Genomic DNA, 17,449 nt, shown 5'->3' on the forward strand with positions numbered 1-17,449 from the left:
TATGAAAAAAATTCCACATCTGAACGTTGATATGTCAGTTTGGAATTTTTTTCATACAAGTACCGTTACCTCTACCCGTACCGCTACCGCATACCCTCCGGTGTGGCCAAGCCTTTATTCATGTTGATCTGACACAAATATCTGAAGTGTAGTTTTTCAATTTTTTTTAAATCTGCACCTTATCAATCCAGGAAAATTAGGTGTTCAATTATCTTTAGATAATTCGGAAGAACAAATAAATAGCGACGCTGGGTAACTTTGATCCCTTGCAAACATAACCGTAATTACTCAGAGATTGTGTTTTATGACACACATCTGTGAGCAATATGGCTGTTATAAAGGGATGTATCGTATCTTGCGTCGTTATCTATTTGTACACTTATTTTTAGTTTAGAATCCTAAGAAAACTAGTGATAAGATAATTTAAGTAGATGTAAATGTATTTGTAAAATAGAGATAAGATATAGTTATAGAGTAGAGTAGATTTAATTTGAATAAAAGAGAATACTTATTACCACCAGATTGATCGGTTGTGTTTTTCGTTATCCTGCAGTTGTCGGTTTTTTCATGGTGACCCCTAGTGTTTTATAGAGCACACAATATTAATAAAAAAAAAAAAATGTTCTAAAGTGCGTGTAGTCGAAGTTTAATAAGGAACAAGTCCTTATAAGTTCGTGTTTTGTTTCTTTCTTCTCCAAGTGTTCCGCGTATAAATTAAAAATATGTCTCTTGTAAAACTCCAATATATTATCGGGCAACATATTTTAAGCTTAAAAAGGGAAATGCTTGAGGCCAGCCTTGAGGAGAGAGGGAAGCAATTAACTGAATGGAAACTACAACTGGACCACTGGGATTGGCTGTTTGAGGAAACCGACTCAGATTTACGAGCCAGTGGTAACATGCAATACTTTAGGACGAACTGCGCTGCAAAGGTAAGAAACAATATACAATCGGGTAAGAACCTTTGGAGTAAATTAAATGAGGCTTCAAAAATAAGTAAGGTGTCGAGCAAAGTGATTAGTAGGTTCAAACGAGCCATTAAAAACTTTGAGGAAGTTTTGGAGGACTTCCTAACAGGCACTGAAGGCTTAAGTTCTCTTCTTAGGGCAAGAGATTGCGCCGAACAGTTATCTGATGAATATGTGTCAGAAACTGGATCGGAGGATGAGACAACAGAACACCTCAAATTTTTAATTAAAAAATCCGAAAGAATTCTTACTAATTCAGTTGGGGATTATTCTTCTTTTAGAAACATCCTAAGTATTTCAGATACATATCTCTCATATATGCGAGAAGAAAAAAGGAAACTAGTTCCTTTAGAGGAAATTGCACCTCAAGGGACATTACTGAGAAACTGTACCTTTGGTAAAAGAAGCGGGAATTTTGCATCCAATTGCCCTTCTATAGAAACTTCAGACACAGCTTCAAATGAAGAGTGTGAAAATACAAACTTTACATTTGGTTCCAAAACGCAACTCTCGAATGTTCGAGAAGAGTGTATGTTGTGGAAACCCCTTGTAGAGTGTTCTTCTCAAGAGTCAGTAGAAAATGATTTTGACTTGAGAAATCCTGAAAAAGCTACAGAAGAAAAGCGTTTTGTTTTCGAAACCCGCCAAACCAAGCTCTCAAATATTGCAGAAGTTCAAAGGAAAAAGGTTCCTTTGGAGGATAGCTTATCTCAAGTTTTAAAAGCCCATCAAGAAAAAAAGCCTATTTTAAAGGCATCTTTACCTTCAATCGATAATTGCGCTATGGGATGTGATTCCTTTCATTTCACTCATCAATGTGCCAAATTTATTAAATTGAGCTACAAGAAAAAGTTGAAGAAGTTAATCGCAAATAAACTTTGTTTCAAATGTTTGAAAGGCAAATATTTAAGCAAAAGTTGTGGCGAAGGTTCTTGTGATATTTGCAATGGCAATCACAATACTTTGCTTCATGCAGAAAAAAAGGTTCCTAGTACGGAAACTGAGATTATCCTTAGTGATTCGTCATTTGAAGAAGAGCACTTACTTTCGAGCGAAGCATGTTCTTACGAAGAACAACATGACGTGAATCTTCAAACTAATAAAAAACTTGTATCTTCCAAAGCGGAGGAACATGATGTGACCCTTGATGGTCCTTTGGTGAATGAAAAGCCAATTTTCAGTAAAGAAGTAAACAGGATACTTAGTGATCCAATCGAAATTAAAGTTCTACCGATTTCGAACTATGAAGATTCCGATAAGGAAGAAATTGAAAAGGTCGAAAGGGTAGATTCCCTATTGATTTGTTCTAAAACAAAACAAAGTATGATCTTTGGTAATCCAAGTGAGACTCAAGATCTACAAATTTCAGAATTAAATCTGATATATAATGAAAACGAACTTGATGGGATTGCTTACCCATCAGCAGTAGAAATAGGTTCTAGTTGCTTAAGTTCTGATGAACAAGATTTTATAGTTAATGTTCCAATGGAAACTCAAACTCTAAAATTAATAGGAACATTTATTAATTCACTGAGTAATTGTACGATCAAGGAATTCAAGGATTCCGAGGAACAAAAAGTGAAGAAAATTGTAAGTGTTCCAATTTCAAAAGTAAATGTACGAAAGGGATTATTTAAAAATAAACACAGTAAAATGCTGAAAACAAAATATGATGTTTTTAAAGAGTATTTTTTTGATAATATTGATCAAAACCTTCAATTTTTATTTAAAATAAATTTAAAACATAAAATAAACATTGAAATCTCCAATTTTACAAGAGTTGGTGTTTTGAAATACTGCTTAAAAAGTCTTTCTTACACTAACCTTTTTTATTCGAAAATAAATGAAGATCTTCCTACGTATTCTGTCAAGATTTCTAAACAATATTTTGGTATGTCCAAGGAAATCATTATGGAATGGAAATTATTGTTGTACGATAATCGTTATTTGCTTGTTGTGATTTTAAATAAGAAATCTTTCCTTTATCTTAAAATTATAAAATGGCTTACTATACGTGGAAAATATTGTACTAATAAATCGAACAATAAAGTAGGAATACGAGTATGTCCTCAAAATAATTTTAATAATTTTATTAAAGGTGTTTTTCTAACTTTCAAAATACTTATTTTAATTTCAGGCTTCCAGAGAATGTTCATTGTTTATTTTAAATCATGTAGTAATATACATTTCCACTTTTCAGGATCCCAAGCGCAGTGTAGAAGCATTGAACTTGAAACAGGAAAGTTCATAATTACCTTGCATCCTCAAGGCAATTATTTAAATATGAACCATCACAAATCAAGATGGTTAAGTCTGATTCCAAAAGATTTAAAAGGAATCTTTAATTTTAATAAAATTAATGACACTTTGTCGTTTTATTTAAATGAAACTAATTCATTTCAAAAAATTATTTATTTCTATGCCCTGGGAAAGTGGCAGGGAATCAAAGAATATCTTTGGCTAAATTGGCCTCTATCCCACACTAGACGCAAGGACAAGCAATGGGACTTCGACAAATTCAAGTACATTGCTCGTCCTTTTCCTAGGAAGGTTACAAAACAAGTTATATATTTATAACTGAAAAATATATCTCGCATTTATGAATTGAAATAAATTGTAGTCAATATTGTTAGCATAAATTAACTGAACAATATAATATTCAATTTAATTATAAAAAGTTGTATAGTTATTTGAAAAAGAAATTAAAATATGTCAAACAAAACATTTAAAATTGTATAACATATTATAATGTTTAAGAAAAATATCTTGTTTATGATTTCATTGATGTAGTACATGTTGAGAACAATAAATTCATGTAGGTATTTCGTGTTTTTATAAAAATTTATAAGTATTTTGGTTTCCTAAGTTCATGTTCCAAACAGGTTCAAAATGTAAAAAAATCGGTCTAATTCATTGTAATATCTTGAATAATTGAAGAATTTATAGACTTTACTAAAAAATTGTTTGAATTAAAATATTGTAAAAATTGTAAACTGGCATTATTTATTAAGTTTTATAATAAGAAGAAATATAATAACATTATCTTAGAATTACACCTAAATTTACCGTCGAACCGAAGGAAGCATTGGACGGACCAAAAAACAACTACTATGGACTATGGAATTGGTATAACTACAAGAGTTGAATGGTTGATTCAGTGAAATTGTATGCTGATGTGATATCACCAGTGAGTGCAGTGGAGTATTTGATAGAATCATCTAGGATTTACATACTGATAAAATTCGAATCCAGTAAAGACGAATGTTCAAGAGATGATGACCTTGGTTTGCTCCCAATTTTCCAGTAATACCACACTTGCTTAAAAGACTTAATCACCCTTGATCGATATTATGACAAGTTTAAATGGTAAATAAACGACGATGAAGAATGTTGGATATAAATAATGACAAGGGTCTTATTTATCGACTATTCAAATCCCGATCGATGTACCATTGGCAACCAGATGTTAGCACTTGCATATCCTAGCAATCGGATTGAGTTCTGAAAGAAGAAAATACTGACACCGTTTTTAGCATATGGAGTCAAGGACTCTCGCAAAAACGGCATATGAAGACATCACGGTGCCTCCTTGAAGTAAAATTAAAATAGGATGAAACAACTCTTGAAGATACTGGTGAACAATCTCAAATCGTTGTATCCAGTTAATATATCTTGCAGAAGCACCACTTGCGGCATACAGCATCGTCATAAAAGCGAATCCTACCACAATAATTCTACCAATTTCCAACGACGACGTTTCTGAAGATCAGCATAACCCTAACACCATTAAATTGCCACATTTTCAATGATGCCAATGGCGGGAGTATGTTCAATTATCTTTAGATAATTCGGAAGAACAAATAAATAGCGACGCTGGGTAACTTTGATCCCTTGCAAACATAACCGTAATTACTCAGAGATTGTGTTTTATGACACACATCTGTGAGCAATATGGCTGTTATAAAGGGATGTATCGTATCTTGCGTCGTTATCTATTTGTACACTTATTTTTAGTTTAGAATCCTAAGAAAACTAGTGATAAGATAATTTAAGTAGATGTAAATGTATTTGTAAAATAGAGATAAGATATAGTTATAGAGTAGAGTAGATTTAATTTGAATAAAAGAGAATACTTATTACCACCAGATTGATCGGTTGTGTTTTTCGTTATCCTGCAGTTGTCGGTTTTTTCATTAGGACTTGCGGACATGAGATTTTTTTGGATTTTTGACATAAGTTATAGAATATCCAAACAAAGATAGAAACCAAAAAATTAGCCTATTAGCACTAATTCCAAGATTGTACCAAAATGTTTTTTAGTGCATATCCCAAAATTTCCCCTTTTCTCAAAATATACCATTTTGTCATAGATATGAATGTTTTTTTTGCATTGCATTGTTTCGATTTTTAATGATAATATAATTTAATTTAATTTTAATATAAAAACCTTCATGCAAAATTTGGTTCCGCTAACTTTTAAGGGTTTTTCGGTAGTAAGTTAGCAACCATCCTCTCCATTTCGTTTCGCTTCAGCTGCGTATACTAGGCTCTAACAATTAAACTTTGTACTAATTTTATAATAAAATAAGTGAATCGCGAATATTTGTTTGATTTTTACGAGTGGAACGACGAATTCGACGAGTGTGTTTACGAATTATTAAAAAAAATGTTTTTTACTTGCTCTATAGGGCAAGTATTGGTTTCGTGTCGAAAAAAAATGTTGAGGTTTTAATCAAAACCAACATTACGATGATGGATAATTCCAAAAAAGTGGATCTCGCAATTCCCTCTGTGCGTTTGTACGTCTGTGCGGTTGTGCGTCCATCTGTACACATTTCCACAGCCTAAACGGGTGGACGGATTTTCTTCAAATTTGGTACAGATGATTTTTATGGAATTCTGAAAGTTGGTTTTTTTTTTTTGTTTTTTTATATCTCGCTTAGAAAGTGTACCTCCCATACAAATTTTTCAATTCAAACCAAATAACTCGAAAACGGCTCAAACGATTTTGATTAAACTTTGCAGACGTAATATTCAAAGCAATTGCAACAAAACTGCATTTTTAGTTTTTCTCAAAAAAGTCAAAAAAGTGCACCTCCCATACAAATTTTTTAAATTATACCAAATAACTCGAAAATGGCTCTAACGATTTTGATTAAACTTTACAAACGTAATATTCAAAGCAATTGCAATAAAACTGTTTTTTTATTTTGTTCAAAAAAAGTCAAATAAAAAAAACATTTTTTTTTCTCTTCCCCAAAATCAACAAAATTCCTTTAATTTTATATAGAGGCAGCTCTTAAAATCTACAAGTAAACTAACATAAAAGTGTTTTAAACTGCAAGAGCAAGTTCGTGCGACCCCAGTCGTGCATTTTATTTTTTTTTTTGTTTGTTACCTCTTACCTTTGGACTGGTTGAACCAATTTTGATAATTCTTTTTGTGTTCGAAAGCTGGTGCCTGCAATGTTGTACCAATTGTAAATTTCGTCCAGTTCTGACTGTAGAATCGATGAGAAAACCATAAAATTTGATTCATAGAAGTCAGTTTTTGTTTTTTTGATTAACATGATTATTTAATTTTGGATTTAAAAAAAAAAAAATTTTTTTTGAAAATTAAAATTCATTTCTTTTTTGTTCATTGAAGAACAATTTTTTTATTTTTTTTCCCCTTGTAATTTTTGTTCTTAATTAACATTCATCAAGTTTTTTTTTTTTTAAGTTTAACTTTTTACAACTTTAACCACTTATTTGCAATCGAAACATTTTTTTTTATTCCGAAGCAGATATTTTCGGATTAAAGTCTCGAAAAAAGTTTTGGTTGACAGATATGAGATCACAGTTAACAGGTCTTTGCATTCAGCTAAAAAAATTACAAATTAATTTTTTTGAGATTTTCGAAAATTATCCAAGGGGTACCCCTTGTCTAAAAAAAACTGAATTTTCAAAAAATTTCTCCAAATCCATGCAATGAGACACCAAAAGAAAAGACTCCTTAAACGCTATTCATAACTGAAAACCAAAAGTTTGTAGAAGTTCGGGTTGCTGAATTATTTGCAATCGAAACATTTTTTTTTTATTCCGAAGCAGATATTTTCGGATTAAAGTCTCGAAACAAGTTTTGGTTAGCAGACATGAGATCACAGTTAACAGGTCTATGCATTCAGCTGAAAAAATTACAAATTAATTTTTTGAGATTTTCGAAAATTATCCAAGGGGTACCCCTTGTCTAAAAAAAAACTGAATTTTCAAAAAATTTCTCCAAATCCATCCAATGAGAGACCAAAAGAAAAGACTCCTTAGACGCTATTCATAACTGAAAACCAAAAGTTTGTAGGAGCTCGGGTTGCTGAATTATTGCAATCGAAACATTTTTTTGTTTTTCATTCCGAAGCAGATATTTTCGGATTAAAGTCTCGAAACAAGTTTTGGTTAACAGATATGAGATTACAGTTAATAGGTCTATGCATTCAGCTAAAAAAAATTACACATTAATTTTTTTGAGATTTTCGAAAATTATCCCAGGGGTACCTTCTGTCTAAAAAAACTGAATTTTCAAAAAATTTCTCCAAATCAATCCAATGAGAGACAATCAAATATCGACTATCGTTTTAGCTGATAGCGATCCCACCCCTAATAGGTACCACGCTTGGAAAAAAATTTACATTTTTTCCTAAATCTAATTTTTTATTCTACTAATTAAATTGATTCTTTATATATAACTCCATTTACTGCTACTTCAAACAACCATAAATTATTTCTTCACAAGTTTCCATTCAATTCACTTTAATTGTTTCCAAACTGTCCAAAACGCTCCAAAATCAATTTAACACTTATTTGCTAATCTCATCATCCTGTTTATTGCCAACTTCCGTCCGGTTTCGCCTCAACGTAGCTTTTATTTCATTTTAAATCCACCAAAACGACTGCAACAGTTCTCACAATTTATTCACTTTCCCATACAATTGCCACTTTTTACTTATTTTCGTCACCATTGTGTTGGCTTGGTTCCTACCACAAAATATACTCTCGTGAAAATAAACCAGACGCAAATGGATTGAGGCGAATTTAATATAAAGCCTTCAAGCCGTACAACAGAATAATGGAAATTTCTTGGTTTTATATTTTTTTTTGTTGGTAAATTCAAGCACACTAAATTCCAACTTTTGTTTAAGCTTGCAATAAAATGTGCATTGTTCGCAAATAAACTGAAACCGCATCATTGATGCGGCTTAAGTGTTCCATTTCCATAGCAGCCAGCAGCGCCACCTATACTCATCGAAATAAAGTAAATCCAAATGAACATCAGTTATAGAGTTGATTTTCTGATGCAATGCGATTATGAATTTCGATTTATTTAGCTGACTAAACATCAATAATTGAAGAACAATCCGATCAAAGAACACAAGCTCGTCCCCATCCCCAGCGCCACCTATACCCAACCAATACATACAAACAACCGTAAAAATATACAATACGAGCATAATAATCCTTGCCGTTGTATATTTTATTAGAAAAAGCATTCACGATGTTGTCAAAGTCAACACTTTCGAATACGAATAGGACGAGCGATGCCTGTACTCCTCAGCCTCCTCTTTCAGCTCTTGCTCGTGCTATAAGAGAAGTGTAGGTACTTGTTAGACAGCTCGACCTTGTGAGGCATTATGGATTTAGCTAGGATAGTTATATGCGGGGGGTTTGTATATCGGGTGGTGGTTGGTGGAAATGAAAAGTGTCAACTACGGCGTGTCGGTCGGAGAGAAGGATACGTGGATAAGGGTAGGTAAAATGTCAACCTCTCTTAGCCTGTGAGGCCTTTCGCCTCGCTTGCCACTGTTTCCAGTTTAACACTTGAAGTGGGATTTTTTTTTCTTTCTTCTTTTCTTCTCACTCTTTAGCACATGCTTTGTGTGTTGGAACTTTGGAAATTGTAAAACGGAAAATGTAAAGGATTTCCACACAAAATGAATTCAGCAGAAAAATTATTTTCATCAAATTGAGCAACGTGAAACAGGGAATAATAGGATTGCTACAATGTTGAAGCTTTTGGACGAGAAATGTTCACTTTCAATCAAGGTTTTGGACGATGAGAAAATTAATTATAGCTCAAGTAGGATTGTAGTAGAAGATGGAAGAAGGTATAAATGTGAAAGACATTTTTTGTGTTGTTGTTGTAATATTTCTGAAGGACTCTAATTAGCAAGAACATAAATCAAGAATTGCAAAGGGAAAAGAACGTTTAAGATTTTGATTAAAATGGAAGTAAGCTTTAATTTAAAAAATACTAAGCGATACAAGAGGTAGATTCTTATTGGAAAAGTAATTTTTCTTAAGGACACTAAAATTACTATTTGAGTCATGACCTGGAAGATAAAGAAAAGTAATAATTCTAACTCAGATATAAATCGGCATTTTTGACTGAGAAATTGTAATTTTGATTTCAAAACTTCACTTTGTTATTCCGCTGTTAAAAACACGCAAGCATGTTTCGTAAAATTGAAATCTGACTTACTGAGCTGGCGCTCACTGTCTCAGCCTCAACTAACAAGCCTCTTCATCCATCTCATTCTATCAAGTTGGGACGATGTCTTTATGCTCCACGCCTAAACGAATGGACCGATTGACTCCAAACTTGCTTAATGTTAGTTCCAAATGTTAGTTCTTAAACAAGGATTATCTTTTGAAGAAAAATTTTTTTTTTGAAAATCATTTTAACGGTACCTGCCATAGGACCGCTTTTTTCAAATCGGATTTTCTGCAAAACTGCTTATTGTATTTCAACGATTTATATACTTTAAATATAAGCCAAAAATAAAATTTTGAAAAAAATAATTTTTGGATTTTTGAAAAAAATTTGAAAATTTTTTTTTGAAAAATCTAATGTTCGAAAAAGGGACATTGAATTTTTTTGAAATTTTGTTTTTAGATGTTGATTAGTGATTTCTACAAAATGACATACCAATTTTATTTTAAAACTTTTTTTTCAAAAAATTATTTATAAAAAATTAGTTTTTTAAAAAGCGGCTCTAACGATTTTGAAAATTTTTTTTCTAAAAATGCACCTTAATATATCAAATAAAACTGCTTACTTGTTTTGTGGGGCGATTTGATTTCAGATATTGTTTTATTTTTTTGAAAAATGTGAATTTTATTTTTTTTTTATATACCTACATTTCCCAAGTTTCTATATAAAAAGTCTTAAAAACTTAAGCAACTTGAACTCTAAGAGCAAGTTCGTGCGACCCAGTCGTGCATTTTATTTTTTACCGTAGTTGTGTAATCTGCTCAGAAGTAAAAAAAGAAAAACGCCAAATGATGAATGAATCAGTTCAACTAAGTTTTTTCTATAGACAAAAATGTTACGCATACACCACAGTGACCCAAGTTTACGTCAAAAGATGTTGGTAGATGCTTTTAAAAATGATTAGAATATAAATATGAACCATTAAAGTTATATTTTTTATAGCCAAAATCGTCCAACCTACATTATGTACATACTTGAAATGCCCATCACCCACGCAAACTTCTCAAGGGGTTTGGGTCAGAATACGTTCTTTCTTTCTTTATTTCTTTCTTAATTCTGCAGAAAATTATTAAAAGGGTAAAAGGGTAAAAATATTATGGCAAAATTTGCTGCTTATTTAATTACTTTCTTGCATTGTTCTTTTCTTATTAATTATTTATTTGATAAATCAAATGATCTAAAAATATAAAAAAAAATTAAACTTCAAAAGTGCTAATCGAGCTGACGGCAAAGCCCTATGTAGCTTTTAAATTCATTGTTTTTGTTAACTATGCTTAGAAAAGTAGAATTATAATGAAGTGTACAGTTCTAGCTTTTGAAAAAGGTATCATTCATAACAGTAAGTGTCGCTATTGTTTTTTAATATTTTTGTTATTATTTCAAGTCATTTTTTAGAAAATTGCCATTCCCGCCTAAACGGAGGCAGATAGACCACACCTCCCATAGTAAAAAATGATCGCATTTAACTCCTTTACAAAATACCGTTATCAAATCTCGGCGCCCAAGATATAGTACCCTCCCCCATTTTTCCATCACTTGTTTTGGTACGATCTTTGTTAAAAATTATGTTTCTTTTATCAATTTAAGAAGAATTGAGCAATATAAAAGCACGGTTTTTATAGCAAATTTGATGAGGAATACGATAAAAATAATTTTAACTGTTATAAAAAACAGTAAAACATAGTTTTATGGCTTTTTTCCAGCATTTATCACTGATTTCGACTTCTAACGCCTGGGAATCAGTCAAAAATATTTTTTTTTTTTTTTGAAAAAAGTTCAAGTAAGTAAATCTATGGATACTCAATACATACTTTTTACTCAAACAGCTTTTCGATTAAAAAATTATTTAAGCCTTAAAAAAATTAAAAACTAAAAGACCTTATTTTTTTTTAATAAAGGGGTGCGCGCAACCCCTAAACATCATCGAAAAATTCTGAAAAAATTAGGGTAGCATTATTTTGTGTCGAGAAAACAAGTTATCGGTAGAGCACATTAAAATTATGAAAAAGTGATTTTTTTTGGTTCACCCTAATGTAGGTATACACATATATTTTAATGAACTAAAGATACAAAAATGGTATGCAATTTCATTTCTTCTGTAAAGAAGAATATTAATTTTTGTACTGAATATACATATGTATGTAAATTTTTTGTATTATTCTAAAATATATTCATTTGCCAATTCTTAAGAAGCTAGTAACAAACAAAAAAAAAAAAACATCAGAATAAAAAGACAAGAAAGTATTGGTATGGTTTACAATCTGTGAAAAGTCCTACAATTTTATCTGTCCTATTTTTTTTTTATTTTTAAAATGGGTAAAATGTTCCGAACAACATGAATACACTTAGAATTCCAAAAATTTGGTCTCAGTTTTTTCATTATTTTTTTTTAATCGTGAAATTATATGTTTTTCGGAAGGTTTAAATGCTCCAGTATTTCAATTGATGTATCGAAATTTCATGCCGCAAGCAAAATTTAATGCAACTTCTAAGCTCAATAAAATCAGACATTGTAATAATCAAATATTTATATCCTTGCTATCGATCCTATGTAATATGTCAGACATAGAACAATTTAAATTCAAATTTCCAGGTATTTTTGCGCTCTTGGTACCTACTCACAATTCAATATTAACTTCACCCTATGGTAAAACAAAAAAAAATGACTGAATCACTTTAAAAATGTATAAACACATGCTCCCAAAATAAAAAAGCTTTTACATTCATTACAAAAAAAAAAAAAAAAAAATCTAGGAAAATAAAATTTTAATTGGTCTGCGTTCTCAACAAAATAAATTTTAAATTCAAACTTAACACATAAAAATATCACAAACCATTTAAATCTAATTGGAGCAAAATCCAAACAATTCATTCAAAAACCATTTAAGGACATTTAAATTTCGGTTTAGTGTTTGAACAAATTAAAAGTCAGCCTTAAGGTACTTTGGTTCTTTGTGCGTGCTGGTGCCATTAAGGGATATTCTTTATCCTTAGAGACAAGAAAAAAATATAAAAGTGAACACAGAAAAAAAAAATAAAATAAAAAAAAAATAAAGGAAATTACTTAATAGTAGCTACTCGTATTTCGAAAAAGAATAAATAAAAGTTGAAATCCCGAGTAAAGATAACATTGAAGCGAATGTATAACTAGAATTACCTATTAGATACTCCTCCCATTGAGCTTTGTAATTTTAAATAAATTACATTCGAGGAAAACCTACTGACTTAGTACTTTGAAGTAACCGATACGGAAATATATGTAGATTTTAAAGTGATAAACGAGAGTAAATGCAACTTCCGTTTGGGGTATACATATAATATAGCTTTGATGTGCTGAAGTCCTACATTATAGTAGGTATAGGAGTACGGTTAGCTGTAATGGATAACAAAGATGCTTTTGAGGTTTTGTGGTTTTAATATTTGAATAGCAATTTGAGAATTCTTGGCACGTACTAAACTAGTTTAAATGAAGATGAGAAAACGTGTGGTGTAATGTTTCTAACGAAGGTTATATATATATTTTTTTTTTTTTTTTTCAAAATTTTGTAATCCAAACCTCAGACAGGTGAGAACAGAACATTATTGGTATCCTTTTAACATTCAATGTCGTTTTCAATGGTAAATAAAGGACATGAAATAAATTAAGCTGAGCTTGTCTAAAATTCACTTAACTATGTACAACACATAGAAATTTCCAATCAACACTTACCCAGTGATTGTTGTAATGCCTATAACACATTTACCGTAATCTTCCTTATATAGGCATAGACATTCCAAATGATAGAACATTTAATTTTTCTCTTTTTTTTTTTCTTGTTTTGATTAAGGGATAACAGATCCGGATTTTCGGTTGGCTTTGAGGATGTATTTTGGTTGGTTTTGGGGTAGAAAAAAAGGTATTTGTTTGGTACTTATCGACACCCCACAAAAGTGCCAAGCCAAAAGCTTGTATTTTATTTTACGAATGGTGGGATTCGATACTGTGTAGTTCGCTATAAAACTTGAATTTCGTTGATAGCTGTACTGAAAAGGATTATAATAAATCAATGTTACTGCTATATTATATAAAAAGCAAGGACATTTTATTTGTTTGGAGTTCAATATCTTTAAATTTGTCAAAAATGTCCAGAAAGAAATATAACAATGTAAATTTTTAACATCCTTCAAAGTCTCTCAAGTACTTTCAATGCAAAACATTAGACAGTAAAAATGTTGCAAAATTGTCATCCTGAAAAAGCCAATCATGTAACAGCACTCATCGTTAATTCGAATTTCATTCCACATCATCAAGCATAAATCAGTTTTTTGAAATCCAAATTCAAGAAGACCCAACGGATATCCCTGCTAGCATTTTTATTCAACTGCAATATTTCCTCGTTTCACTAAATTATCGGAAAGACATTCTTTTTTTGTTCTTTTTCGTACTTTTTTTTGTTCATTTCAAAGGAGGAAAAACTCAAAAATCCTTGATACAAGAATTTTGTAACAAAAAAGTATTATGTTGGATCCATACTTCCTTCATGTTATATTTTTTCTTTCTATGTGGGTAGATATTTCCTTTCATCGACTCTTCAAGACTAACACACCATCGTACTCCTACATCCTTTCTTCCGTTGTTGGTCTTCCTCATAGTTTGTTGACGGCGCGTCTTTGCAACAAAAAAAAAATCCTTATTGGCTTGGTTAAAGATATTTCAACCTGCTTGTATATATGCGTATACGTTGAATGCATTTTTACAAAGTAATATCGGCTTTTTGTGCTTCGTTGAGCATGATTTCTGGGAAAACGAAAAAAAAAGTACTATAGGAAGAATGTTAAACAAATTGGCGAACTATTATATTGTTGGCAATTATGGATTGGTTGGATGATAGTTGATGCATGTTTTCCTGCATCACACCAAAGAAAGTAAACTTTTATAAAATGTTTCCTTTTGAATTGAGTAGTAGTATTATCTAACAGCTGCCATCAACTTTATTAAGAAAAGGGATTTAGTTTTGGAAAAAAAAAAATGAATAATTGTTTTTTTATTTCCGGGATCAAAAAATATTTTATCTCATTCAGTTTATAACCCCACGGAAAAAGGAAATTGTTGGTTCGTGCAGAAAAAATCGAAATCATTTTTTTTTTTTTTTTTTCAAACATAATTTGTACCAAAAGCTGGACGTAATTTAGCAAACTACATTATACATAGCATATATTGTTCATGAAAATCGTTGAATAACATAACATCATTTATTGGTTGATAAAAATCATGATTGTAAACAGAAAAGACAGTTAAATTGTTAAATATTTTCTAATAATACATCACTTGTCAAACATTTTTTCTAAGAGCTTTTTCAACAGACTAAGAGCATGAGGCTATGATTTAGATCAAAAAATGCTTTCTTTGGTTTCTTTTTGAGAAAATCTACCTAAAAAAAATGGTATTTGATTTAAGATTTTTGAGTGAAATTAGTAAAAATTTTTGGAAATTGCTATTTTTTAACTTGTCCCCGATTTGTTAACCCATTCTCTCCCATTGTACTTTTTAAAGTACAGTGAAATGCATTGACATTTTGTGCATGTAAAAGCAGTCGGGGACATTAAATATTCGTTTAAAGATGCTTTTTAGATTTAACTGAGTGTTTTTGATTTTTCTAAATACATATATTTTTAAAAAATTGAATTAGGGTGTACCCAATTGTCTTTTCGCGCAAAGCATTTTAAATTATTTTTGTTTTTGCTACGGTCGAAAAAGTTTGTATATAAAAAAAAAATTTATAGACCAAATGCTTTGATTTTTTCTGCAATAATCAATTGGAAATAAACCCAAAATTAAGAAAATAATAAATTTAATCATATTTTTATACATAAATACGGAGATAAGCAAAGCTAAAGTTAAATGTACTTTAAAAAGTACAGTGGGATCATACATACATTTTTCTTTCAAGTACTTTGAATGGATTTTATAACTATCTCCAGTATAAATTTGTATGAAAAACTTTTCCAAAATTTTGGTGCTGTCCTAGAACAAGTCGATAACAATGCGGAAGTAGTAAAAGCTTATAGTTGGCTCAGTGAAATAAGGCTCAGGGTAATTACGCCCACTTTTATGGGGCTTATGACCTACTCAAGTCCCACTCAAGTGGGACATTAGTCCCAAATAGAAAATTCGATTTTGTACTTATGCGCGACCTAATTGGGACATCAGTCCGTACCAGAATTTTATGGAGTTATACCCCACCAAGCATATTTGTTTTCAAAAGGTATCCAACAAAAGGATTCTTTAATTCCAGATTCCTCAAATGCAAAGGAACTTTGCATACAACCAACTTCGCACCTACCCCATATCCAATAGTGCGTCCAAGCAGGGGTTGCGGGGAAGCATGCCCTCTTTCCCCTCCTAAACATATTTCACTAATACTGAGTGCAAGCACTGTATAATATGTAAGCAATAACATTGTGTAAACAATGGTGGACACACTATAGGATTTGTTGTTCGTGCGAGGTTATGTCCCTGGGCCTTATATCCCTGATTTCTTGACCATTGGGTAGTATGACAGATAAAGAAGACATTGATGATGACAACATAAAAATAATAGAGCTACGGCTACCGTAATGTTCGACTTAAAATTACAAAAGCACTAACACTCCAATACCTCATAAATCGCATTATAGAGAGCGCTAGACAACAGTTTCTTTAAAAAAAAACTGCCTAATCAACTAAAGTGTCTCAAATGTCATTTATGGTTAAAATGTTGCTGTTGAATGTGCAATGTTGCACTATGCATTGCGAAAGAGTGTTTTGAAAATTCTAATTTTTATGAAAATTAATATGGTATGCATGATCCCATTGTACTAAAAAAAGTACACCCCCATAACTCCTTACAAACAATTTTAAAAAATAATTTTTCTTTCTATATATCTTAACTTTTATCTAAATAAACAGAAAATATCATAAAAATATATTATTTTTAATTTTTACTACACTTGGGTGCTAATGGGTTAAAGTTTGGTTCGGAAAAACTTTCAAAATTATTGTTTAAGACAAAAAATAGATTTGGTCTAAACCTTTCCGACAGTGGTGTATTGAGGGGGGGGCTCAGGGGGCTCAAGCCCCCACCCCAAGCCTTCAAGATCATATTATTATTTAGCTGATTTCATCATAATGTACATGATTAACTGAAACTTGTTCGTAAATCTTAAAGATTTAAATGCAGCTCAGATGCTCGAGCCCCCTCCAAATTCTGAAACGGCTGTTGCTTGTGTTTGCTTAAATAAGAGCCTTAGCTGACCTTGAGGGTTGGCGTACATTTTTTTTTTATTTTAGTCCAATTCGGAATTATTCAGATAATTTTTTTAGTATTTTGAAGTCGAATTACATCACCGTTAAATTTTGCTAAATTGCTTATGCAACCTCAAAACTCCGTATTTTATCGTCTTAAGTATATTTACCGATTTTTTTTGTCAGAAATAATATTTTTCTCAAAGATATTGGAAATAGACATTTTTGTAATTCCAAAACGTTAGTGGTCAGCATAATTAATAGTTGCGCTTCTGATTTGTATTAAAAAAGTAGCACATTTCAAAAAATATATGTTTCGGATTACACATCAAAAAGAATTTAATTGAAAACAAGTTTAGATTTTCTGATAGAATTCAATTCACTTTGTTTCTGTTCATGAATTTTGTACCTTTTTCAATGAATCTAACTTAACTTTTAAACTAATTAATTTTTCTTTTAAAATTTGCATGCTCTGCATTTCACTTACATATTTGATATGTCTCGCAAAATGTGTCTGCTTATTTTTTCTTTTAAATTTTGCTTTTTTTTTATTAAAAAATAAAAATCAATAAAATTGCATCCATGTTCCAAGCAGCAGTAATTTCACTTTAGAAATAAAATAAAAATGGATGATCGTTCAGTTCTGACAGTTCGAAGCAATTTCGAAGTTTTCGAAATCGATCGAAATGAAGAA

At 31.0% G+C, this 17,449-nt stretch overlaps 1 protein-coding gene and 1 long non-coding RNA gene across 4 annotated transcripts in view; both read left to right on the top strand.

Annotated features, from left to right (window-relative positions):
• The window catches only part of LOC129914065 (feline leukemia virus subgroup C receptor-related protein 2), a 73,870-nt gene that overhangs the window by 48,935 nt on the left and 7,486 nt on the right, over nt 1–17,449 (top strand). The window lies entirely within an intron of this gene.
• LOC129914093 (uncharacterized) lies at nt 115–6,576 on the top strand. The gene is made up of 2 exons (XR_008772137.1): nt 115–200; nt 5,166–6,576. It is a non-coding gene; the product is annotated as an uncharacterized LOC129914093 (long non-coding RNA).

Source organism: Episyrphus balteatus, chromosome 1, assembly GCF_945859705.1.
Source record: "Episyrphus balteatus chromosome 1, idEpiBalt1.1, whole genome shotgun sequence".
Lineage (NCBI taxonomy): Eukaryota > Metazoa > Arthropoda > Insecta > Diptera > Syrphidae > Episyrphus > Episyrphus balteatus.